Source organism: Camelus bactrianus, chromosome 3 (genome assembly GCF_048773025.1).
Source record: "Camelus bactrianus isolate YW-2024 breed Bactrian camel chromosome 3, ASM4877302v1, whole genome shotgun sequence".
Classification (NCBI taxonomy): Eukaryota; Metazoa; Chordata; class Mammalia; order Artiodactyla; family Camelidae; genus Camelus; species Camelus bactrianus.
Window position 1 is genome coordinate 110,529,725 of NC_133541.1, and position 27,490 is coordinate 110,557,214.

The following is a 27,490-nucleotide window of genomic DNA, read 5'->3' on the forward strand; positions in this document are numbered from 1 at the left end:
GTAAACCTCTATTTAAACGTAAGATATGGTTTAGATAATATAATCCTATTCTATTTCTTATACTGCTTAAGCTCCTTATTTCCTAACAAAGTGCTAGACACATAGGACTTGAACACTAAATACTTGTTTGGCTGACTTACTAATGTTAAAGATGTACTGAGCCATTTCCAAATATCTCGTGCCATGGTCTATAAGAAGTCATAGATGCATAAGGCCTCCCTCAAGGACCTGTAAGTATATAAAGCAAATAAACATATACAGAACAATAAGAAACCAGGTCAACACTTTACAAAGTACTGAGCTGTGTCATTTTCACAGTGTGAAAGCAACAGATCTCAGTGGCCTGAGTGATCAATTTTGATGAATCCACCACAGCATCCCAGAAGATGCTGGGAATGATTTAGAGAGAGAAAGGGGAGAGGGGAGAATCTTTTAAGCACACAGAGTATGACAAGTTTGCATCTGTTCTATCTGAACATGTCCCAGAATTGTAAAACGGAAAGCATTTAAAAATATATTTTCCTTTTAGAAGTGTATCCTACAGCCCTTTTATTTTTGTTTCATATTTATTTTTGTGTCCACACGTACACTACAAAAATCCAACAAATGACAATCCTTTGTATATCCTATTGTGGTCTCCAGATGACAAAACCCATTCACGTGTTGGCTGAATGATCCCCACAGCAGCCCCTGTGAAAGAGGCGGCTACAACAGACATCACCTACAGCTCTATTTTGCAGACAGGGAAATGGAGACCTGTGATTTGCAGCAGGTTATACGAGTTGCAAATGGGAGACAGGGGTCTAAAACCTAGAGTTTCTGATTCCAAATCCAGGGATCCCTATTCATGACCCTGGGAGTCCCTGTTTTGACACTGGGAGAGCTACGGGGAAGGAAGGGCAGGACACAGAGAGACCCTCAAAACTCAGCTTATGGTTAATCACTTCTCTTGTGTCCTTGCTCTCCCTTCTCAAGTGACATTTGCTATGACGACCTCAGAGGCCAGAACAGGTCACTACCACTTCATCCTCCATTCTGCATGGGTCTTCTTTGCCAGTTTAACAAGACCTTTAAGGATGAAACACACATGGCTTCCAAACCCGGTCCTATCTGGGGAAGCCAGTCCAGGTGCCGCTCAGCTGTCATTCAGGCCAGTGGACCAGGCTCGAGGGAGAGACAGGTCTCTCCTCACCTGACAGAGGAAACATTTCGAGCCCACCTGGCTCCTTGGCCTCCCCAGGCATTCTGCACACTTGGCTGTCTGCTCGGAAGGGAGCAGAGAGAGTGAGCCGACACCAGCAGGAACACTTCTTTCAGGTCCTTTGAAGAGTTCACGCTGCGGGAAAGTGACAGTTTTGAAAAATTCAGCTCAGCAGAGCCTTGAGCTGTTTTGAAGGGGCGCTTTGGTCAATAGAAATTTGGTCCTTAGAACTCGCTTTCCCTCTTTCCCTTTGTATATTTCAGCACTTAGCACGTTTGGGGACTACCTGAATACGAATTGGTTACTGAGACTTTCAAGAGTCAGGACCTCTGGAGGTCTGTGCCATGGATCCTGCACACCCCCTGCCTTTTTCTATTTTTGACTGTTTTTGAGAGTCTGTTCTTCTCTCTAGGATGGCTGCCCGTGGCGGGGGGTTGATGGCGGTTGTTGCCAATTTTTTTTCCAAGAACTCAGGCTCTGTAGTCAGACTTCCAGGGTTTGTATTCCGATTCCTCCATCTCACAGGTATATGATTTCAGACAAGCTACTTAAAGTCTCTAAGTCTTAGTTTACTTATCCAAAAAAAAAAAAAGAAAAACAACGCTAAGAGTTCTTGCTTCAGAGGGTTACCGCGAGTATTCACTGAGATAATACGTGATGCCTAGCACCCAGAAGTACTCTTAAAATGTTAGCATTGTTATTAGCTATTATTGAGCAAATTTTGCTATTTCTAAGTGTCACAGGAAATATCAAGATGGATAAAAGATCACTCCTGTCCTTCAGGTCACAGCCCAGGAGAAGCTCTTGAGAATGGCTTGTAAATAACCAATCACAAGCAATATACATGAGCCGAAACATACAAAGCCTTGTCAAAGAGGTAAAATCATACTACTTGAGGGAGAGAGAAGTCAAGACAGGGAGATCACAACCTGCTTGGTCTGATCCCTTTCCTCTGATTCAAATTGTTTCAGATAGGAGGTTGCTGGAGCTTAAGTTACAAGTTTAGTACATCTTAGAGGAAAGGGGGAAAAGCAAGGAAAGATAATAGCAGGGAACTGAAACTATATTTTGAAAACACCAAACAGTCCATTTGCAGAAACACAGGGGCAAATGGAGAAAACTTGACGGATGAGACTGGAAAATCATTTATGCTTAGAACATGGAGAGCCTTGAATGCCACGCTGCAGAGCTGAGGAAGAGCTGGGATCCAAGGGCGGGATCAAAAGGAAGTGATTCTGATCATGTATTGTATGTATCAGCCTTCCTTAACTGCATGTGAAATTATACTTCCTCTTCAGGAATTCCTTCCTCTTTCCCTTCATTCAGTAGATATTTATTGCACTCCTGAGATTATGATGTGGCCCACTGAATCTGTCCTATGATACTTTAACAGAATTAAATGAAAATCAAACCATGCTAGGTGGTATTAAACAGCATAGGTTTAATCAAGGTTCACCAGAGTGGGGCCACTGATTTTATATAATTTCCCTCCTTTTCAGCATACTTGAAATCTATGGCTAATTTTAGCTTAACACTTTTTATCAACTCAAATAAATTATTTTGTCCAGAAAAATTTACTAAGCGTCTGCTAGGCTGGGCACTTTAGAAAGTATGAAAGAAGTGTAGGTCACAGTATTTAACCTAAAAGACCATAATCTTGCAAATAGACAATACTCGTGAAATTATTTCAGAGGGGTGCAAGGCTGCCCATGAGTTTGCCATCAATTCAGGAAACTAAAGTGACTGCATTTGCAGTGCGGATAGATCCTGGGTGGGTGGGAAGGGTCAAGATCATAGACAGCGGAAGGTCCAGAGACAGTGGGACTTGGAAGTAGGTGAAAGTCAGGAAAGAAGAGGTGCTATGCCTGAGAAATAGCGTGGGTAAAGGCACACAGAGCCACAGGGGAACATGAGGAAGGCTTTTAGATCGACTAAAAGGTCTGTGCCCGGTGGTGAAGTTGTCTAGATAAAGTAGGCAGGGTACCGAGAGCCCTGACTGCCAAAGAGGGTTGGTCACAGCTGGTCTATAGGGTGAGCCATGTCCTCCTGGTTGGAGATAGAAGTATGGAGATTGTAGGGGTAAGTTTCCAAATAGTAGGAAAAAAGAGATGCTCTCTAGTCCTGAATTTCTTGAGGAATGAATTATCATGTGTCCACCAGATTTTTCACCGTGGGGGTGGGGGTGGGGGGGGGCACAAGGATCTGAGGTCATTGTGCCTGAAGGGCTCACATTTATAGAAAATGATGGTCTAAAATCTCAGACTGAGAAAGAAGCACCCCCAGGGGACCCCCTGGCCTGCCAGGCCAGTGTCTGGAGAAAAACCAGGAAAGGAAGCAGGTAGATGTCTGCCACCTTGGAACTTTGCTGCTAAAAAATTATTTCAGAGTTTTCCTGTGTCTGGCAGCTTAGTAATTTGGGTTTAGGTGAGCTTTGCACAGAGACTGCTAACCTGACAGACTTGGAAGGTGAAGTCTTCTGTTTATTTCAAGTTTAACTATAGGCTCAACTCTCAGAGAGGCATCACACCCCAGGATCCCACCTGGAACATTCTCATCTTGGCCTTCAGGGACTGCCTGCCTTGTCCCATAAGGAAAGTGGAAGTCTGAGCTGATCAGATGCTTGAGGTTGAAGCTGATTCCCCTTGAGGTCGTGAGTTCTCCATTACTGGAAGTTTTTAAGCAGAGGACCATTTGGCACGAATATTGTCAAGAGAATTCATTCAGCAGCTGGCTGGTCAGAATGATAATAGCTAACAGTGATTGAGCACATCTTGGCTGTCTGCCTCTATATTTGGCATTTTATACAGTTTCCCACCCCTCACCTCCCCACCTCCGCATCTCCATGAGGTAAAAGATGCTGTCATCCCCATTTTATGAAAAAAGGAAGAAAGAAAGAAAAGAAAAGAAAAGAAAAGAAAAGAAAGAAAGAAAGAAACCTGAACCCCTAAAGAGTTTGGGATCTTGCCAAACATCCTCTAGCCAATGAGTGATAGAGTTAAGATTTGAACCAAGCCCACCCACACTCTTATTTTTTTTTAACTTTTTCTTTCCAAAAAAGTGTCCTCGAGTCCACAGTCTTCACAGTGATACCCTCCTGGAAATGACCTTTAGATATCCTCCAGCCCTGCTATTTCATAATTCCCCTGCTAAAGATGAAGGCATCTTCGGTTCCCGACCTTTCACTGGGACATAAAGGGCTTGGGATTAACTTTCATTTAGTCTCATGTGTGTGTGTGTGTGTTTCCTCTCATCAGGGTACATGTCCAAGGCAAAGGTGACAATCAAATCAGAGTTTAAAGGAATATGAGAGGAAGAGCACAGAACACCTCTCCACACAAACCTGTAGAGCTGGAGCTTGAACTGGAGAGCTCACAATGGAACCAGCCCATGGTCAAAGGGCCAGAGAGTGACCCCTGGGACCCTGGACCGCCACATGGGAGAGCTAGCTTTCACTCAGCTCTGCCCCTACCTTGCTCCCAGGATGCTGTCAGGCAAATCCCTTGGGTGACTAGAGTTTTTGAGTTAGAAGGGACCTTAAAGTGCCCTACCCAAGATTGTTTTAAATTATGCTCTCCAGAACAAAGAATATTCAGTTTATTCTTCAGATCTTCATTGTGAACCTACTATGTGCCACGTCCTGGTCCAGAAGCTGCCTCTAGGGCTGCTCCACAGGGAAGGAGGAACAATGAGACAAACTTACCCTCTCCTCCTCACTACTTAACTGTCTTATATTTGGAATTGCAGTTAAGATTTATCTTAAAGGAAAGCTTAAAATCCTTTTAAAAACAATGTCTATTCTAACATTTCCATTTGACAGACAACAAAGGCCAGAGAGATGAAGTGACTCACCCAAGGTGCAGCCATGTCACTAGCTAGTAGTCATGTGTGAAGTGAAACTCTTCCCACTATTTCCCCATCTTCCTTATCACCCTGCTCCTCAGTTCCCACATTCTAGGGTAGAGGAGTATGACCAGATCCTCTACAGTGGAATTTTCCAAGGCTAGAGGGTTTTATTTTTCTGAATTTCATGAGCACTCACTATTCGGCCAGTATAATCCTTGATCATGTACCAATCATGGACTGAAGACTGGCTCTTCAGTCCGTGATTCTTACAACTCCTTTTCTCTCTGTCTCTTGGTGCCCTTTGTGTTCAGGCAGGGGGACTGGGCTGGGCTTTGTTGAATTGTACTGAGCTTGTACCACAGGTCTCAGGGAAACTGGGAGGATGAACAGATTGTAACAATCACCTGTACTGATTGAGTGCTCAAGGTAGTGAGGGTTTAAGCAGCTGGAGCCCTTTTTCAGGTTGAATATGCAAATACCTATGTCTCTGCTCTACAAAATCTAGGACATCCTGGAAGAATGTCTCTATATCTCACATGGGGACGGATGGCCTCACAAGTATGATGTATGTAACGGTTAGTAATAAACAGCCCTGAACAAGAATCCAGTCTCTGCCATTTGCCCCTGGCCTGCAATGTTCTTGAGCCTCAACTTTCTCATCTCTAAGACAGATCCAATAATTCCCTCGGCATAGGAACATTTCAATGGTATGATCATTAAGTGATAGGCATAGAATTTTGTACAGGGTTGGATATAGAGACAGCTCTCCAAAAATGGTAATGCTATTACCATATTGTTGCTCCTCTGGTTTACAATCCCCAGGAAGCCTCGGCAGCCTCAGAATGAGTCCTATTTCATTTGTGATGTTGTTTTCACGCATGGACACGTCAGAAACAAGCTTTTAAATTTCTCCCTGGAGCTTTCCTTAGGGAATCTGCTACCACTGGCAGAGAGAGGAGAGAGAAGTAAAAGAAAGAGCTGAGAGAAATTTAAGTTTGACTTGCTACTTTAGTCTAACTCTGGTTCTCTACATGGAAACGAAATTGGTGGCCCCAAAATTCTTAGACTCTTGCACCGGAATAGAATCGAATCCAGTGCCCGTAACTTCCTAATCAAACAGGAGTTACCTTCAGAGGTTACACAATAGCAGCTCACAGATGCACTGGGTATGGTCCACAAAGATTTCTAAATTTTTAAAAAAATTAGTTGGTAACATTGTAAAAACCCAGGCATCTCATTTGAAAATCTCAGTTTCTGGCTTCTCTCTCTCTTTTAACTTTCATACATTGTAAAGTCTAACACACATACTTAGAGCAAAACTATATCGCTCAAAGAATTATCACAAAGTTAACGCTCGAGTAACCATCACCCAGGTCAAGGAATGTAATGTTGCCATCATACTTCCTTTTACCCTTTTAGGCCAAAACAAACAAACAAACAAACAAACAAAAAAGCCAAAAAAACCCACTGTTCTGCCAAAGAGAATCTCTATCTCTTACAATAATAACATCTTTTATAAAAAATAAATTTATCATCTAACATAGATTCCTAAATGTTAGAGTTTAATTTTGCCTTCTTTTTGAAATTTATGTGGAGGAGATAATTTGGTACAGTTTTATGTGTGTATATGTTTTCCTTTGCTTGGTATTACACGTACGGGATTCATCCATATTGCTGTTTTTGGGTGTAGTTTACTCATTTTCATTTCTGTATAGGATTCTGTTGAATGAGTATGTCACAATTCATCCATCCACAATTCTGCTGTTGATGGACAGTTGAGCTGCTTACACTTCTGCATAATGAGTCTATAAATATTCTTGGATAGGTCTCTTGTGCACAGGTGCACGTATTTCTGTTGGAAATAATCCTAGGAGTGGTATGAGGATGTTCAGTTTTAATAGGTACTGCCAAATATTTCCAAAGTGACGGTGCCAGTTTACACTCCCACCACCAGTATGTGACGATTCTCCTTGCTCCAGATTCTCTCAAACACTTGGGATTGTCAGTCATTTTAATTTTAGCCATTCTGGTGGGGGTGGAATGATAACTCATTGCAATTTTAATTTGTATTTCCCCTGATTATTTGTGAGGTTAGCTTCATGTCTATGTTTATTGAAATGTTCATATGCTTTTCAAAATAATAAGACAATATGCCTTTTCCCTGTTTTCCTCCTGGGTTGTCTGTGCTTTTCTTACTGATTGGTAGGTGTTCTAGATATAAGCCTTTGGTCAAATGCGTATGTTGCAAATATCTTCTTCCTTTCTGTAGTTTGCATTTTCACTCTCTTAATGATATCTCTTGATGTTCAGAACAGAAACTATTCAGTACAATTTATCAGGTTTTTTTTTTCCTTTTTGTATATTTCTATCCTGTTTAAGAAGACTTCTCTCACCCTGAGGACATCATGATAGTCTGTATTAACTTCTGGTGGCTTTATGTTTTCCACTTCGATTAATCCATCTGGAATTGACTTTTTATGTGGTGTGATACAGGGGTCTTGAATAATTTTTCCATTTAGATATACAACTGGTGGGTAATGTCATTTATTGAAAAGTTCATTCTTTCTCTACTGAACTGCGGTGGTGTCTTTGTCATAAATCCAGTGACCAGGTATATGTGGTTCCGCTTCTGGTCTTTCTTTTCTATTCCACTGGTCTGCTTCTGTAAGACTGGTAGTGATGTTACCTGTTATATCACTGACGATGGTGGGTTTTGTGCCTGTTTGCTCTGGTACTTTCTCTAAGATTCTTTAGGGGTTAGTTTTGAGTTTCTTGATCTTTCTATTGTACATTTCCTATTTCATTAATTTCTACACTGTATTTTCTTCTCTCTTAAGTTCTTGAAATGGATACTTAACTCACTAAGAAGTCCAATGCAACCAAAGCATAGTAAATAAAAGAAATCACACAGAGACACAATATAGTAACATTGCTGGAAACCAAAGACAAACTCTTAAAAGCACTGAGTGAGGAAGAGGTGGAGAAACAGATTACTGTGTAGTGATCAACAGTAAGACTGACAACTGACACTTCACAAGAAACGACTGAATTACATCTTTAAAGAGCTAAAATAAAATAACTGCAAATGTGGACTCTATATCCAAAAAAAAACTTACTTTCAAAAGAGATTATAAAATGAAAATATCTTCATATAAATGTTTATAAAAGTATTTGTCAACAATAGATTCACACTAGTGGAAAAACTAAAGGATAATATCCAAGAAGAAGGAAAATTATTCCAGATGGAAATTCAGAGATGCAGAATGGAATAAAATAAAAAGGAATAAAAATTATAAATACATGCATTAATATAAATAAATATGGACCGAATAAAACAGCAACAATAATTTTTCATCCTTTTCTCTTCCTATGCTTTAATTGTTATTATTCTTTTTATCTACCTTAAAGTTTATTAATTCTCTTTTTAAGAACCATCCAATCTGCCATTATACCTGTAAAATTCTTGATGTCAGTCTTTGTACTTTTCAAATTTGAAATTTTCTCTTGCTTATTTTACGTGATTTTCAGTAGCCTGCTGAAATCATCAATCTTTTACTTTACTCCCTAGAAGGTAGTAAGCGTAACTGACTATAAAATATACGTCTGATTAATCTAATGTCTTGTGCCTCTATGCGCCTGTCCCTATTTTCTCTTCTTGTCTGTTCATTTTATCTACGCTGTTTTACCTTCTGGTGTAACTGGTTATTTTTTTATTGTGTGCTGGACATTGTATTGCAGAATTTTTCTAGAAATAATTTGAGGTATAGGGTTATTGTTTTTTTCCCCTGATGGATATATATGTTTGCCTTCTTGATAGCAGTCCCTCTTCATTTCAATCCAGTTTCAGAGACGGGGGTGATTTGAAGCTAAACTGCAGTATCTACAAGCATCTTTTTCCAGGTTCATCCTCACTCCTACTGGGCAGCTCTTCTGGGTCCAACCCCAAGTGATCATTGTTTAGCGGGCCTCTTTCCACTGCCACTACGTTTTGGTTCTGAACTCCGATCCCCACCTTCTTATTCCTGCCTCCTCTTAGTTTAGCTGCTCCCTCTAGACTTGGTTAATGTCTGCAGGGCAAAAATAGCTCCAAACACAGTTTACACACTGACTTTCCTCCAGCCCCAGACCCTGACTCTGTGATTCTTCACTCTCTTTTTAGCTCCTCTACATCATCAAGCAGATTTTTAAGTATTTTGTCCAGCTTTTCTGTTTGTCCTCATAGGTCCAAATTACATAGTGTCTCATTAACACAAGTGAAAGTCCTGTGCCTTCTCTTTAAAAATCGACAGACATGTCCACAATAGGCTGACCCTAGGCAGTGGTTTCTCCCTTTGGATGAGGCATGTATTCTCCTAATCATCACAGTGTCCTGCTGGTCACTTCTCATTTACATCAGTCCAGTCACTGTTGACATTTGGGATTGAGACTCTTGCCTTAAATCCTTTCTAAAACAAAGCAGAAGATAAACATTCCAGTAAGGCACTATTTGACCTTCCTGGGTTTATTTCTTCTAAATTTGGCTTTATATACTAGGGAAATGAAGGTTAGTTTTTTAATCTTTTCTCTGAAAAAGAGCTCCTAAAGATTTTACAGGGTTGTTATCATTCTCTTCTCCGTGTGCCTGGAAGATCTAGAATGTTTAATGGTCCCAGGATTGACCTGTGAGGACAGACTGCCAGACTGTCTTGTGTGGCAGAACATCTGCACTAAAAGCTGGTTTCTAGCCTCAGTCATGATGTGAGACCAGGACGTGCTGAATGGAAGACTGAAAGCAGGATGACTTAGAAACAGGTGGTGTATAGCTCCTGCGGGGTGTGGAGTCCACTTCCAGAGCTAGTGCAAGGAGTGTCAGTGCCATCTACGGGGCCAAGTAGAGAGAAAACAAAACCACAAAAAAAAAAAAAAAAAAAAAAAAAAAAAACCAGAGAGAGAGATAGAAGATTCAGCTCTTCCTGTCAGTAATCAGGAAATCTGTCTGCTCGAGGACTAGTGGATTCAAAATAGACTTTGTCAAAAGTCACTAGAATGGAATAAAAGCCTACAAAGATTTCCAGATACCCTGGGAAAGACAGAAGGGTATGATTTTTTTTTAATGAACTCCTGTCCTTTACTCGGTCTAATTCAATGAAAACTTGCTGAGTACAGCTACTCTACGTAAAATAATCTCTACCTTCAGGAATAAGGTGCTTTCCCTAATTGTGGCTGAAAGTGTAGTTTCCAGATCCAGGCTGCCTGGATTCTAATCCCAACTCTCCTGTATACTAGCATTGGGACCTCAGACATGTCATTTATTTTCTCCATTTATAATTTCCCCGTATATAAAATAGAAATAATAGTGATCCTCACCTCAAAGGGTTCTTGTGAGGATTAAAAAAAGTTATGCAGGGAAAGTATCTAGAACAGTGGCTGAACTCAAAAACTACTATGAGTAATTAAACTTGTTTTATCATTATAATCACTTTATGATATTTAACATGCTTATCTCATGTCTCTTCAGAGCCCTGGGTTTATCATCTCTGTTCTATACTTTCACTTAACTTTCTAGATAGGCTGTCTTCCTAAGACTATTTCTTCCCTAGTTGGATATGGGGATTACATTGGGGATTTCCAAATCTTATTGCTCATTTCAGAAGGCTTTTTGAAAATACAGCTTCCTAGGATCCACCCACAGACAGTCTGATTTAGTAGATCTGGAGTGGGCCCGAGAAGCTGAACTTTTAAAAAGCTCACTGGTGATTATCATATGCAACCATTTTGGAATCACTGGCCTCTGGTGTACCCATTGTTAAATATCTGGAACCAGTTGTTACTAGTCATGAATTTTGCAAACTGGTTGTTAAACCATCAGTAGCTATTGGCCATGGTGGGAATACTGACATCATGAAAATTGGCAAATGCTGCAATTTTTTTTTCCTGGAGAACTGGTTCATTATCACACCACAGGTCCAACCTTCTCAGCAGCTGGGATTTGGAGTGTCTCTGTCTGCCCTCCTTTGTTTGGGACCCCGACTCCTTACTGTTCTCTGAGGTTTGACTGATTGACATTTGGATTCTCCCAAGAAATGGGCATTCCCAATGGTTGAAAGGGCTGTCAGCTAGACATCTCTGCAACCATATTCAAACCCTCTATCATTTCTTCCTTGGGCGGCAGAGGTGGAAAACTGCCCAGTGGTTACTCCAGCTTACAAATGTGTGGTAATCAGCTCTCAAGGAGAATTAAAACAAAAGTTTGAGGAAGCTTTTAAAAAAAATCATGGAATTGCACATAAAAATCCATATTCTCAGCCCCTCTTGTTTAAAATGGAAACATCTAGACCTTTTCACTTGGTAAAGTCTGCCTGAAGCTGAGAGACCACTGGCAAGGGGGAAAGTGTTCCCTCACCTGCCCATTTGTTCATTTGTGCTTCCTGCCTGGCCCCTGAGTTTGCAACTCAGTAAAGCAGTGTGCTTTGCTGGAAAAGGTGACAGACCAGGAATTAGGAGATGTTAGCTTGTAGTCATGACTCTGCTTTTAACACATTGTGTGGCCTTGGCTGAGTTATTTTCCCTATAGGAGCCGTACTGTCTCATTTGAAGTCTGGGAGAATGCTCATCTTGTCTGTTTCTCAATGACATTGGGATAGTGCAAAATGGAAGAGTAAGTCCTTGACTACCACCTGCAGAAAAGTAAAGAACTATTGCTAAATGTTAATTTCTGTGATCTACCATTTGCACCTCAGGGGATGTTGAATGATCCCAGAACAAGTTCTGATAGGAGATCTTTGCATGCACTGGAGTGCTGAGAATGGATGGGGAGGGGGGGCTCCGAGCTAAGAAAAGCACATAAAACACAAATACTAGTGAACTTGATGAATCTGTAGTCTTCCTCAGGGAGCTTTGGAAACATGAGGATTTAAAGATTATATTATTAACCACCTCCATTTTATAGACAAGAAAAAAAAAGTGGGCTCAAAGGGAAAATGGGCTTAGAATCAGATCTGCATATCCATCCCAGCAACACATGCCTTTGCCCAACCTCCTTAACTTCTCTGAGCCTCTTTTTCCTCCTGTGCAAAGTGGGAATGCAAGAATCTATCTTGTAACACTTTGTGAAGATTCAGTGAAATAATGTGCTTTAAGTACCTGAAACATATTGTAAACGTCCATTAAATGGCAGCTGCTGTTATTAACTCAAATTAGGCATATGCTAAGTGAACCACTTACTAGTGGCTATTTCCTTACCAGAAAAGAACTACTCAGCCATAAAAAAGAATAAAATAATGCCATTTGCAGCAACATGGATGGACTAGAGATCATCATTCTAAGTGAAGTAAGCCAGAAAGGGAAAGAAAAATACCATATGATATCACTCATACATGAAATCTAAAAAAAGAGGACACTAATGAACTCATCTACAAAACAGAAACAGACTCGCAGACATAGTAAACAATCTTATGGTTCCTGGGGGAAAGGAGGTGGGAAGGGATAAATTAGGGAGTTTGAGATTTGCAAATGTTAGCAAATAGATTAAAATAAAATAGATTAAAAAAAAACAAATTTCTTCTGTATAGCACAGAGAGCTATATGCAATATCTTGTAATAACCTTTAATGAAAAACAATATGAAAATGAATATATTTATGTATATGCATACTGGGACATTTTGCTGTACACCCAAAATTGACACAGTGTTACTGACTGTACTTCAATTAAAAAAAAAAAAAGAACTTTGCATAAACCAGAAGAGGCTCCTTTTACTTTCCATTGCACTGAAGTAACACAAATCAGTATTTTTCCTAGCATTTGCTAGGAGAGTCATAAGATACCCAGCCACACATGCCCAAATCAAGGGCAGGTACTGAAAGCTGGAGTGGTATTAGCGTTATAAAGCATTTGCAGAGTGGAACCGGTGTGTATGTCCCCTTTAAAAAAATTTAAATTTTAGCCCTACTCAGCTGGAAATGAAAAATTGGGCCCAAAGAACACTTCTTTATTTTTGATTTTCACTGCCTTGCATGCCTTTTTTCACCGCCACATCTGAATATGTAGCCAAGAAGTGTCCCAAGTTCCTCTGAGCTCCTGAAGGCTGGAACAAATTAGAATTCCTGGAGTCAGTTCTTCTTTTGGATGAAACTCCTTTTTCTTTTCCTTCTTCCAATAAAATTTTCTGTTCCAGAGAGTACTTTCGCAGCCACTCCTTTCCTAATGCAATTCTGTTTGATTTCCACCAAGCAGCTCCTGACAGAAGCCGCTGGGCCAGGCTGCAGCCCGCATTTCAATTCCTGAACACCAGCTTTCTGGCAGAAGCTGTTCCAGATGCATCTTTATATCCAGTAATCATGCATTGAACCAAAATGATTGACACCCCATTTTCCCCCTTTTCCAACATTCCCAGCCCATTAGTCTTATTTGTCTTCCACCGAAAGGCTCCCCTGGTTTGGTTTCCTGCCAAATCAGTGAACGTACCAATATGTGTGTAAGTCAAACACACCTACACGCGCACAGATGTGATAGGTACTGAGTCTTATCTGTGTTGAATATTCAACATTTCATCTCTAGACTTCATGTCTCCACTGAAGTTTCAGTCACAGCATCTTTCCTTCTTTCTTACACCCCCCCTCCCTTTCGTTCTTCCCTCCCTGCTTCCTTATTTTTTTCCTACTTTTCCAAGAAACAGTCTCTCTTTTGGTAGTCATCACAGAATCTCAAATTCTTTAGTGTTAAAGAGACTTGAGAGAGTCTTTCATACAATCCCGTGTGCCAGAAAGGAAATGGTGCACCACCGATAGCTTTCCTTTGTCCTTAGGAAAACTTTCAAGCTCCATAAGCATCACCCAGCACTGCATGGCCTGGGCCCTGCCCATTGTGTCAGCCCCCTCTCCACCTCAGTCTCCACACTGCAACCACACAGGCCCGTCAGTCCCTGCCTCAGGGCCTTTACGCATGCTTTTCCTTTCTCCTGGACAGTCCTTCACCCATAGGCACACATGCCTTCTTCACCACTGGACCTTCTACTTTTTCTTTTGGTCTTAGCTCAAATAGCCCTCTTTAGTCCACACACTGTGCCCTGTTCATTTCCCTCATAGCACCCATCAAATCTGTAACTATGTATGTGAGTGTTCAGTTGTTTTAATGTCTCTTCACCTATCAGAAAGCAAGGTCTCTAGATACAAATACCATTCTCCCTTGTTTCCCCCACTATTTCTTCACTGTCATACACAGTGCCTGGCATTTGACAGTAACAACAAATACTAACAAAAAAGTAATCGTGTCTAACATTTATTGAGAACCTGCTAGTTTCATACACGCTGTTCTAAGATTTTTACATGAATTAACTCATTGAATACTTACAACTATCCTATGAGGTGGGTATGATTATTATCCTCATTCTGCACATAAGGACACCGAGTGGTCAGGTCACTCACCTGCTATTAGTTGGCTGCAAAATAGCAGAGCTAGTTTCTAACCCAGGCATTCTGACTCCAAAGCCTGAACCCTCAACCAGGCTGTGCTCTGTCTCTATGAGGTGCTCTATTAATATTCATTGAAGGAATAAATGAAAAATTTATCCAAATTGATTAGCAGCAAAACTGAATTTAAAACTTAAATGGCTTGATTGATAATCCACTCCTCTTCCTATGCAAACAGAGAGCCTCTCAGGTACCAGCGGAATGCAGTAAAAAGAAAGAGAAGCGAATTAGCAAACTGGTCTGTTGAGGACAAGGACCATGGGAGGGACCCTGTGATGTAGACTGTGGAGTGAAGTGGAAATCATCATTTTAGATTCAGGCAGGACCCAGTGCCAGGTGGAAAAACACTGAATTGGTTGAAGAGGTCTTAAGACAAGGAATCAGTTCCTCCAGAAACATCAAGTGAATTTACAGTTCTTATCGCTATCAATTTAGGTAATTCGCACGCTTGGGATGATATTTTCCAAACCTGATTCTTAAGCGTAAGTCACCATCTATTTTACAAAACTGCTGGTCAAAATTCTAAGATGAAAGTTCCGGGAATGTGCCTTGTTCGCTGCTGTACCCAAAGTGAAACAGGGCCTGGCACACAGTAAGTGCTCAGTAAATATCCGTTTAACAGCTTAATGGAAAATTCACATCAACAAATCCTTCAGCAGGTACTCACTGAGTACCTGTTATTAAGTCTATGCAGTTCAAGGTACAATGAGGAGCACAAAGAAAAATAAGTCAGATTTCTTTTCATGGAGAGGTCCTAATCTAAACAGACCTAGTGGACCTAGGAACTCCTACTGTTACCAAGTCCAAACTCGTTCTGCTCGCTGCACGACCGGCTAATAAATCATCGGGAGACGAGGTGCTGGGGCAAGGAATAGCGACTTCATTCAGAATGGCGGCAGACCGAGAGGATGGCAGACTGTCTTGGAGAACCATCCTACTCTGGTCAGAATACAGGCTCCTTTTATATAAAAAAACAGGGGATGCAGTGTGGTTGGTTGTTGCAAACTTCTTGCTGTAGGAATTCTTTGTTCTTGCACTACCACTATTAATAAAAGCCACCACCACTGGGGATTTGCCTGGTCCAGGTGCTGCGTTATGTCCCTTTATGTATTTTTTCTTACTTGCAGGTCATTTTCTTACTTGAGGTCATTTTCTTACTTGCAGCAGCCTTAAGATGACGGTATGACTACTGATCTCCATTTCCTATGTAGAAACTGAGGTTTAGAGATGCTAATCCCTTTACCACAGTCACAAAGCCAGGAACTGGCGAAGCCAGGATTTGAACTCAGCTCTGTTTGACTCTGGCACCAACTATGCCAAATGTATTCATCCCATTATTTCAAGGTCACCATCGACGTAGGAGAGGTATGTTGTGATTATGGAGTTTGCAGTACTAGCGGGTGGGGGCAGGGACAGAGGAAGCAGTGCACCACTCAGCCTCTCCAGGTCTACATATGCTGCTTACCTGCGTCTGAAATATTCCCATTCTTTACCTGCCACAATCCTACCTGCTGTGTAGGTCCCAGATTTAGTGACACTTCATCCTGGAAGCCGTCTCAGAAACACTGTATGAGTGGGTTAGTTATACCCTCCTTTTGTTTCCTGGCTCCTAATCATAATACTTCTCACCCCACATTCTAATCACTTGTATTGCCCACTCATCAGTCTTTGAGTTCTTCCAGGAAAATATTTTATCCTCCCAGGGCTAGCACAGTGCCTGACACACAGTGTGCCATTTAATAAATATTTATGAAATAAATGAATTTTGCGTAGAAAGTGCCATCATACAGATCCCACTAATACACAGCAGAATTCAAAGGAAGGACTACACTCCTGGGCATTCATTGAAGCTTTAGCGCAAAGAACTGCTGAGATGCCGGGTAAGATGCACGGGCAGGGCTGCACTGCGCAGGCGTTCGTGTAACAGCCTCGGTGGATGAGCGGTGCGCAGAGTGGTCCTGGAAACGTCAGCGCTGCAGAGGGTTCTGCGGGTACCTGCGCAGCCAGGGGACTCTTGCAGAGGACGCTGCTGTCGCTGGAGCTCAGGGCTGCGAGGGCTCCAGGCCAGGAGAGGCTCAGGAGCTGACGTCCACCATGGTGATGAAGCTGAGCCCAGGGCTGCATGTGGAGCTAATCTTACCCTAATGTGCAGACGTAAAGCAATCTTTAGGAAATTCAAGACCACAGAACTTGCTGACCGAAATACACTGCATCATTCATACCAAGAATGAAAGTGTGTGGAGAAAGACCGTTTTATTCCGCTAAGTCGTGGTGGAGGCAGAAGAACTACCACAGCCACGGACACCGCCTTTTACTCAGAGCTACCTAAAGCAAAACCTCACACCCACTTGAATGGACCCATTAGTTCTAGTACTGGAAGAAATTATTAAGAAGCCAGATCTTAAAGTCCATAATTGGGTGACTGTGATTCACAGGGGAAAGCAAAGAACTGTAGAAGAATGTTTCCAGATGTATCACCTGATTCATCAACTTACAACTAACCCTGAAGACATTTTAATGGCGACAAAAGATGTCATTAAAGAATTCCAGCTGGTGGTGTCAGGTGCCTGAAACTTAGGAGCACACCCAGAAGAGGAAATGCTACAGGGATGACTTAATTTTTAAAAAAAGGGATTTATGTGGAATATGTACTTGAGAGTATTAAACAGTCTGAAGAAGAAAACTTAGACATTGATGTTAGGTGTTTGATAGGAATCCACAGAAGAGGTGGCCCTTCAGTAGCCAAGGAGACTGTTAAACTTGGCCAAGAGTTCTTCCTTTCTACTGAGGATGCAGTTTTGGGGCTTGACCTCAGTGGAGATCCTACTGAAGAAGAAGCCAAAGACTTCTTGGAATCTCTTTTAGATGCTAAAAAAGCACATCTCAAGTTGCCATTACATCTTACAGAGATTCGAAGGAAGGAAGGAAGGAAGGAAGGAAGGAAGGAAGGAAGGAAGGAAGGGAGAGAGGAAGGAAGGGAGAGAGGAAGGAAGGGAGAGAGGAAGGAAGGGAGGAGGGAAGGAAAGGAGAGAGGGAGGAAGAAAGGGAGGAAGGAAGGAAGGGAAGGAAGGAAGGGAAGAAGGGAAAGAAAGAAAGAGAGAGAAAGGAAGGAAGGAAGAAGGAAGGGAAGGAAGAAAGAAAGAGAAGAAGGAAGGAAGAAGGAAGAGAAGGAAGAAAGAAGGGAAGGAAGAAAGAAAGAGAGAGAGAAAGGAAGGAAGTAAGGGAGGAGGGAAGGAAGGGAGGAAGGAAGGAAAGAGGGAAGGAAGGAAGGAAGAAGGAAGGGAAGGAAGAAAAAAGGAAGGGAAGGAAAGAAAGGAAGGAAGAAAGAAAGAACCCCTGTACTCTTGGATATTCCTCCTGACAGAATCGAGCATGGGACATTTCTCAGCTCCCCTGGGGGAATATCCCTGAATCTCCTGGATTTGATGGACTTTGTAAGGCAACATCAGGTACCACTGGGTAAGGCTTGGGACTTCAAGTCCTCCAGACATTCCTCTGTTCCTTCTTCCCCTAGCTCTTAGGTTGCAATCCATATATAAAGAAATACTGTTCTAAAAACATAAATATCATTTAGAAGAAAAAAATTTTTGTAAGTTGAGTCAGGAGCCATGCAGTCAGTAAGATTCCTGTCTGAATGTTTGGACTCTGTGAACCTAGGAAACTTATTCTCTTTGAGCCGCAATTTTCTCATCTATGCCTTTGAAATGATAAAAATCAGATTGCTGGGAAGGCAAAATGAAGTCACACGTTGGGAACTCAGCTGAGCGCTCTGTTCTTTGTAAATACTCAAATGTTTGTCTTGGCCACTGCGGCTGCTGCTACTTTGATGATGATGATGATGATGATGATGATGATGATGATGATGATGATGATGCAGCAAAGGTGGGAGAGTAAGGCATTTTACGTGGACATGCACTTCTGAGGAAAAGGACAAAGATAGGAAGAAACATCTTGCCCACGGGTAAAAAGAGGATTCATGGCATTGGCGGAAAAGGCTGTAGATAGTTCATGCTGAGAGATCCTTCCTAACCGAGGAATAGAATGCTCAGAAAATGAGAGAGCAGGTGAAACAGGAATGCTCGATGCCTATTTTTATAAGCACTTATCATCAAGGTGAAGGTATATGCCTGAGTTCAGTATGTGTGTCTTTTCCACTAAACATACAGGTGAGGCTCTGCACGGCTGCTGCCACATTGTTCTCAGGAAGTGGCCCCCTGGGAATGTGGGCTGCTGACTCTGTTTCTTTCTTTCTGGGGAAGAGTTGTGTGTCATGAGCCATCTTTTTGTCTGGAAGAATGACACCAGTTCTGACTATGGGTCTACCCGTCTAGTCTTTTCCGAAGATTGCCTACATAGAAATGTGAAAAGACGCGACTTGGTCCTTGTGACTGGGATTAGGGAGAGCAGGTGTGCTGGAATAAATGGTCCCTTAATTGGTCTTCTTGTCTTTGATCTTCACTGAAACACCTACTTTCCATCCATAAGACCTCACAGAAGTAGCCAACTAAAGCACCCTCCAGAGTAGTTCACTCTTCTCATCCCATACCTACAGAGGGTCTCCATGGCCAATTAGAAGTGCTTATCCTTCTGTGTCTGTCATTTGAGTTTACCCTCCCTTCCATCTTTTTTCCCTTAAGTCCTTCTGATGGACCCTATGCTCCTACCTCCCTATCACTCTTTTCTCCCCCAAAAAAGCTCACATGCACCTTATAGTTTTGGCCTCTGTGATTTCTCAAACTGATTCTTCAACTTAAATGCCCACATCTTATTATGATTATTGAAAGAGTCTGGATTTATGTGCAGGGTGGATATAGTAATAACTGGGAGATAACAGGATTGTTTTGGTTTCTTGTGCATCGGTTTTCTTCCCAGAGATGACCTTTTTGCTTGAAAATCTGACTTAATTTTGTCACTTTGGCAAGAGTGGAGGTGGATGGACTAGAAACCTCTGTGGGGCAAGGATGCAGAGTTTGCTGAACAGAATCAAGTGCTTACAGTGTCTCGTTAAGAATATCACAACCTGTGAGGGTGGTTTGCATTTTCACCTATGGACATCCTCATTTCACCAGCTTTCAGGTTTTACAGAATCTGAAAGTTCTGGAAAACTTCTAGTATACAAATGCAGAATTAAAAGTTTTCTACGTCTAATGAAAGAATTATCATCCTTCTTGCATCCTGCAGGCAAAGGCATGTTGACTGTGAAACTGTATAAATGTCAGTTGAGTGATTTAACGGGCTTGGTCACTGGACTTGTTAACAATAGATGCCAGGTGAGAAGAGCAGGTGAGTGGAGGCTGGAGGAGTGCGCACTGGCTGCCGACAAGGGGAGAAGGGACAGGTGACAAGGGGGGAAGGTCCAGGAGAGACTACAGACTCACCAAGTATGAAGCTGTCTGGGAACCAAAACCAACAAACAAATACCCTACCCTCTCAGGAGTCCTTAAGGGAGTTGTCATGTACACCAGAGGTCACAATTATTAATCAGCAACCAGTTATCATATGCCTACTATAGACCAGCTTCCATTCCAGGAAATCGAGAGTGGAAAAAAGTAAGAAATACAGCACTTTGCTCTGAAAATATTTACCATCTGCAGCACCACCACATCGGCCAAGGTAAAGCTGTGTAAATTAAGCTCTTTTTACAAAAGTAAGGACATGTGTAGAACCTATTAGGAGTTCTCTTCAAAACATGTAAAATTATTTAGCTACTTACAAGATAAATCTGTTTACTACTTTCTCAAAGATGCCATTTCCTGACAGTGCTAATAATGGAGGCATTTCAGAACAATGACCTCACACAGTTCATGCAGCTGATCTGTCTGTGCAGACTTAGATAACACACAGCCATGACCTCACTTAGGCCAGGGGCAGGTCTTAATAGCTTGCTAGAAATGCAGTTCGGTTTAAACTGTTTTCTCTCTTTATTCTGTTAACTTAGCTAATGAAAGGACATATCTCATTAAAGATGTATATTTCCTCATGATTCCATGGGGATGGAGCCATGGTACCCATAGGTCATTAGGCAAAATCAGAAAGGAGTCTTGAGACAGATCAGGAACCCTACCTCATCCTTGTTCTTCAGTCATTTGAACTCTTTTTGTTATTGAATCCATCAAACCAGTCATCTAGAGTTGAGGAATCTTAAGTTCTGACTCATTTCAAAAGGCTGATTCAGAGCAGTTTCCCTGGGGAAAGATCTCCTCTTTAAAAGAACTTCAAGAAGCTCAAGAAGATGGGCTTTGTGTCTGCAGAGAGGACAGGAGAGTTAATCAGGCAGGAACACAGCCCGTGGTCTTGGGGAGTAAGATGCATAGCTGCCCATGTAACACAGAAGGTATGGGTGAGAGGGAGTGCAATGGGAGCTTGATAAAAGCAACAGCCAGAGCCAGGACCAGCCTTTTTTATCCCACTGTTCACCAGACTTCTTTCAGGAAAAAAAAAAAAAAAGAAGAGTAGGAGGAAATTAAGAGTGGGAAAATGTCCTACAACTGCTTGACCTTTCAAGTATCTTGAAATCTGAGGCAGGTCAGGAAATACATGGTGAGGATGCTGAATGTAGAGTCAGGAAACGTATGTTCAAGGGTAGACAGTAGTCTGACTCAAGGACAATTTCCCCATCCCAGAGCACCTACCTCCTGCCTGTCACATAAGGGAGTTCGATGAAGCCTCTACAAGTCCTTCCATTCCTGGCATTCTGGGGTTTAATAATAAGCTAAAACAAGGATCTTGTTTTTTTATGTATAAGACACAAGGAAATGTATACAGTGAAGTGACCTATAAATTCTGCTGAACTTTAAATGTGAATTAGATGCAAATACAGAATGAAAACTTAGGGTGAACATCATTACCCTCTGTAGATTAGGAAGTATAATGTGCTTCCTGTGCAGTGGGAAGAATGAATCTTGCACAGGCTGAAATAAGAACTGAAAAATACTGGGAGAATTAGACACGACCGTAATCTGGGCTTTCTTCCCCTTCAGTGAGACATTTTCTTTTCTATATTTGCACCCATGCTTAGAGAGGGGACAAATGTCCTTGAGATTCCACATGGGACAGTGGTGCAAGCACCTGAGCACTGAGCACAATCATAAGTAATGAGATCATATGTAAGTTTATATGATCCAGAGGACCCAGGGGTGTCTACCTGATCCCCCTGAGGTAGTATCGACCTGCTCTGAGAGAAGGGAAAATTTATCCAATTGTTGCACTTGAGCTGAGAAAATAGCCTGGGAGGCAGGGGATTTCCAGCCTCCCGGGTGTCACAATGTGTGTTAGCACTTGATGTATTTTCTTTCATTTGATCCTTACACTAAATGTACCCTATCAGAATAGATTTTAAACAGTATTTGATTTTCTGATTCCTATGTGTAAAATGAGGAGATTAAATCTTTCAGAGGTTAAGCAAGGCCTTACAGCCAGTAGGTAATACAAGCTGAGACTGAAAGATTCCCTGACTCCAAAGCCAGTTTCCTTCCACAGCCCTGCATTGCCTTCTGGAAGGAGCCTCGTTTCCACCCTAGTTCTGCCTTTATTTAACTGTGATACCTGAGAAATAATCACTCAGGTTCTTGAATCTCAGTTTGCTCATCTGTTAAAAATCACAAAAAGCAAGCAAGCAACCAGCCAGCCAAAACGGCAAATGTACAGCCTCTGTCCTTCTGTAGTTTACGGTTGGAAGTTACAGGACCACAGTTATTTCACTGGGAATGGTGCCTCTCACAGTCATGAAACATGGTGGCCCCTGACTTTGAGAGGTCCTTTTAAAACCTGAAACTGTATGTAAGTTGTATTATATGTTAAGGCGTCTGAATTGTTTTGGAAAAGAGTCCAAAGCTTTCCTGAGGTTCTCAAAGGAATCTGTATCCCCTAAGAACCTTCTGATTAGCAGATCTCCTTCTGTTGTCTTCTAGCTCAAACCATCTGTAACAAGCTGAAATAAATTAAGGTTTGTTGCATGAAGGGGGTTCAAAGGCAGAACTTACATGTGCACCAAAGACTATGTGGTATCATGGAAAGAGACCTGGCAAAGAGTCGAGGATGGTGGATCCTGGTTATATTCTGCCTTGTCATTCAAAGAGTGATGCTAATTTCTACCTCCTTCTGCCCTTGTAAGCAGTTGTTCTAAAACCAAATGTGATGATACAGATGAAAGTGTTCTGGAAAAATATAAAGTATCTCACACAAGTATGACATTTACTGTAAGATATTAAAGTATCAAGTCGTTTCACTGGTTGTCAACTGAGAAGGAAGGAAATGCGTAAGCACCATCAGCAACATTTAGAAGCTCTGCTTTTTCATCCTTCAGCAAGGTCCTGCAGCTGCTACTTGGGTGTAAGTTTCCTTGACTTTAAGGAGAATCGGTTGCAAATACAGCTTGCAGGATGCGGGTGGAGATCATCACCAATCTGGGAGCTGGTAAATAGAACTTAAGGTTTCTTCTCTAGACAAGGGTGTTCCTTTCTCATCTCCTTTATTCCATTAGTCAGTGAATCTCCAAATATAGTCTAGGACCAGCAACAGAAGGATTATCCAGGAACATGTTAGAAATGCAAATTCTCCAGCCCCACCTCAAACTTATTGAATCAGAAATTCTGGGGGTGGGCCATGCAGCCTGCATTTTCACAAGCACTCCAGGGAATTCTGATGCACACTGCATGCTCAAGTTTGAGACCCACTGCCGTAAGTGATTATCCCAGGACACACCTCCTGGGCTGATCCGTTGGCCAGGGGTACTCAAAAGAGAATGGCAGGGCTCCAGTAACCTGGAAGAGTGTCTAGTGTAGGTCCCTAAAGGTCTGGTCTAGGCCAGGTCGCGCTGGGGTACACCAGTGTTAGCAAATACGGTAGGTGTGGCCCAAAACACGCTCAAGTAGACCCCTTACGTACAAGGCCCCATGTTAGGTTTTACAGGTCTGAGAAAGGAAAACATGGCTCTGTTGCAAGAATGCATCTCTCAAGATTCAGAAAATACAGATACCTTGGTACCCTTGCAGCTGAAGAGTCACAGCGGAACAAAATGAAACCAAACGTGTACAGAAGTCAGCTCTGTGGTAGGCCTTCTCCCCTGAGCCTCCAAGTGACGGAACATAACAACAAATGTGAAAATAACAAATGCTTTTAAAGCATTTATCACATGTATTCCTAGCACTGTTTTAAGTGATTTTTATGGGTCAGTGGTGTTTTGAACTGTTGAATGTACCAAGCCTTTTACTGGGCTCTGAAAATCCAGCTGTCAAAGTCTAACTGCCTTCAAGGAGCTCATACACCAATGGGGGGAATTAGACAAAATGCAGAATTATGAAGAGCAAGCTCAGGGTGTTTTCAGAGGTCTAGGTGAGGCATCTACCCTCAGTCTCAGGTAAATACAGGTTTCTCAGAGGAGGAAATACCTAAATGTAGGCTTCCGAAGCATGAGAGGACTTGGTCATTTTAAAGTGGAGAAAACTGAGATTTAGGGCACTCGGGCTACTGTACTTCATGCCATGTAACCTGTGCATCAATGGCAGTGTTGGGATTTGAATTCAGGTCAGTCCAATTCCAAAGCCCTGGCTTGGAACCATTAAGGCTAGACCGGAAAATAGGTTTTTATTGAGCCTGTCAATCCTGATAAATTGGTAATGGCTTCCAAGAATGCTGATGATGAGGACTTGGGAGGCCTTGACAGGGCGCACCAGGAAAGGATGCCACGATCGATTAGTGATGTCTGGCTTGGGTGCAGGAAAGGGGAGCATATGTGTCATGCATTTGCTGACCCTGCACTACAGAGGTCACTGCCTCCAGGACTTAGCACAGAGAGGGACGGACCCCCAGAGCTCTTTCCTATTAGTGTAAGGCTGTCTCTGACTTCGAGGAACTTAGAGCTCAACGGCATCAGTGGGGGCATATTATATGTTCCCAGAAGGTCACAAGTGACAGCCCAGGGTGTTATGAACTGATGGAACATTCAGGGAGAGAGGGCATAAGGTTTTCATTAAAAAAAGGGAAGACGTTGATTAAGCGTAACAGTGAAAACCAAACAACAATGAAGAACAATCAGTCTTATGAATCCACTAGACTTCAGAATTTGTAGGCCAATTCCATTTTCATATTTTACCTCTGTTACTTCCATCAACGTGGAAGATGTTGATGGGACAGGAAATGGCTCTGTTCGCAAGTAATGGGTTCCCTATATGTCAAGTCAGCTCTGTCCTTCCCAAGGGAAACCTAAGTCTAGAAATGCCACCCCAAAAGGATGCATCCAACACACCTGATGGCTCATCTGTGGAGTACTTTGGAAGTTGATATTGATCAGAGACAGTGAGAGGGTGGCCCTTTAAGACAAAAATGATAATAAGTTAGTGCCAGTTTGCTTTGCACATGGTTTATGGTGGTGGTGAGATGGTATGTGAGCTCTTTGAAAGATAATCAAATATTGTTCTCACAGTATATTTGACAAAGCCACGTGTGGACTGAAATAACAATACAACAACAGCAACTGGTCCTGATAAACAGCAGGAGACTAATTGGTACCACCACATCAGTCAGCGGTGGGAAAAGACTTCTGGATGAATTTCCTTTGCAAAAAGTCTTTTTCACTTCTCCCCGTCTCAGCTTCACCTTTCACTGTTATAAGCACTTTTTATCCTGGACAGTAAAAAAAAAATGTTTAAGTGACTCATGCATTGGACATAGAGATCAAAAGGAAAAGGTGACTTCTCCTGAAGTCCTGAAGTTCTAGCTGTTTGCCATCTGGGCATTTCTCTCCAGGACGGCTGTGCTGTGAACATTCATCGCTCACTAACCTTGACTTGGCAAACTAACGTGTCCCCCGATTTTCAGAGGCTCACACTGTGGTTAAGGGCAGACTTGGGTTTCATTATCTGACCAACTGGGGTGTAAGCCTCAGTTGTCCCCCACCCTGGGGCTATGTCTGCTTATAGAGCTCCCCTAAAGCACCCCCTGCAGCCATCACAACCTGGGTTCTCACTGGTCCTCCTCCCCCAAAGCATTTGCATCTGAGATGATGGGGGAGCGTTATCTTCTTAAGACTTACATATCTTACTTTGGAAGACAAGCTTTAGCAGTACCAGGAATCAAAACATTTCTCTGCTCAAGTCATGGTGACCAGGGAAGAATTATCTCTGATTCTTTGTACATTTTAAACATTATCTGAAACCTCAGCAAGGGGAAAAAAACTTGACAGTAGTCTGTGGAGACGAGACTCTGGGGGGCAGGCTGATAAGGACTATACCTTTCTCATCCCTACCAAATTAGATCATCCCACGGAGAACTGTAAGAAATGGCCTCCGTGTACAGGGACTGAGTATCTCTGTATCTTAGCATCTTCTACGTACATATCCCAACATGAAGAAGGTGACCTGGAGTCCAAGGTTGGAGGACTCCAGTTTAGATTACATGGTAAACAGAAAGAGGCAAAGAACCACTTAAAGGTTTGCGCTGAATACCCTGAACCCTGAAGCTTCTCCTTCGCAGGACTCCTGAACCATTCATGCAGCAGAGAAATACCAGTCAGTTCAGAGGAACTGCCTCATCGGCTGTGCAATTTATTCACGTCCCTCCCCGCCGTAGGCTTCTGGACGTGCATCCCTAATACATCCCTATTTTTTGAGCAATACTGGTGCTGAAACTTAGCTGTGTGCTGTCATTTGCCCCATGCTTCTCTCTTTAATTCAGGTACATGGCTATCTTTTCCTCCATTCCATGGAAAGAGACACAGCCCGGAGCTTTGGGTGAAGCCCAGGGCTGCGGGTAGTGGCAAGATCTGGTTTCTATTCCTACGGCTGCCACTAATACGCCATATGACTCTGGACAAGTATCTTCCTCCTCCAGCAGCCCAGTTACCTGGCATTAGTGCAGGATTGGCTAATCTCTTAAGGAGACTTTCTAGCCCTAACATTCTGGGACTTCACAGGAACTGGAATTCTGGGTGCGACTGAGTTCAGTGTCACCAGCAGTTGCCAGTCGTCTTCCTCTTTGGCATCAAGCATCACGCTGGGCTCTGCAGGGGATGTGCTTCCATCAGAGCTGCCTCTCTGAACCACAGCACTCACAGGCGAGGGGTGAGCAGGACGAGAAAAAACGAGTTCACAGACCTCTCCAGCACACAGCAGAGCATACACACGTGTGCTGTGAGCAAAGCACAGATGATTACAGGGTCTAAACGAAACAGGAATTGCATGTATTTACGAAAAGTCAGAATTGCGCTTCCTGGCATTCCAGATGAGCCCTGGCAGAGAGGAAATTCAGACAGGACATGGCCTGGTTCCTATGGCAACATTTACTGAGTGGGTGTTTTGTGTCAGCCGCTGTTCTGAGTGCTCTGCACACACTCACTCGTTTCCTCCTCTCAGTCTTTTGAGAGCGAGGCTATGATTACTCCCATTCTGCATATGAATAAACTGAGGCACAGACTCTCAGAGGCAGGCCACAGGACCGTGGCGAGTGCCAGGATTCAAACCCAGGTGACGACGTGGTGCCCAAGTCCAGTGTCAGTCCAGTGGAGTTCTATCAGCTCGGTCATGTGGGAAACCAGTGACCCTGGAGAGCAGAGAATAAAGAAGATGTGACTGCGGGGATGAGCCGTGTGGCCCGAGGCAAGTCCTTTCACGACTCTGATCTCCCACTTTCTTGTCTGTGAAATATCGGCGACACGTACTGGTCTCATTGTGTTGTTATGATGACTGAGCAACATGGCGGACATAAAAATACTTTTTAGATGCTACAAAGTCCTATATGGTTTTTTTTTTTTAATTCAAGTACAGTCTATTTACAATGTTGTGTTAACTTCTGGTGTACAGCATATGATTCATGTGTACGTACATACATTCCTTTTCTTATTCTTTTTCACTATAGGCCGTTACGAGGTGTTGAATACAGTCCCCTAAGCTGTACAGTAGGACTCTGCTATTTATCCGTTTCATATATAGTAGTCAGTAGCTGCAAGTCCTAAACTCTCAATTTATCCCTTCCCCGCCGGTAACTATAAGTTTGATTTCTAT

At 42.4% G+C, this 27,490-nt stretch overlaps 1 protein-coding gene and 1 pseudogene across 2 annotated transcripts in view; both read left to right on the forward strand.

The window, feature by feature from the left end:
- GRIA1 (glutamate ionotropic receptor AMPA type subunit 1) overlaps positions 1-27,490 on the forward strand; it is a 289,213-nt gene that overhangs the window by 101,823 nt on the left and 159,900 nt on the right. The gene's annotated exons all lie outside the window — the stretch shown is intronic.
- Positions 1-27,490, forward strand: part of LOC105080935 (N6-Methyl-AMP deaminase-like) — a 43,744-nt pseudogene that overhangs the window by 5,414 nt on the left and 10,840 nt on the right.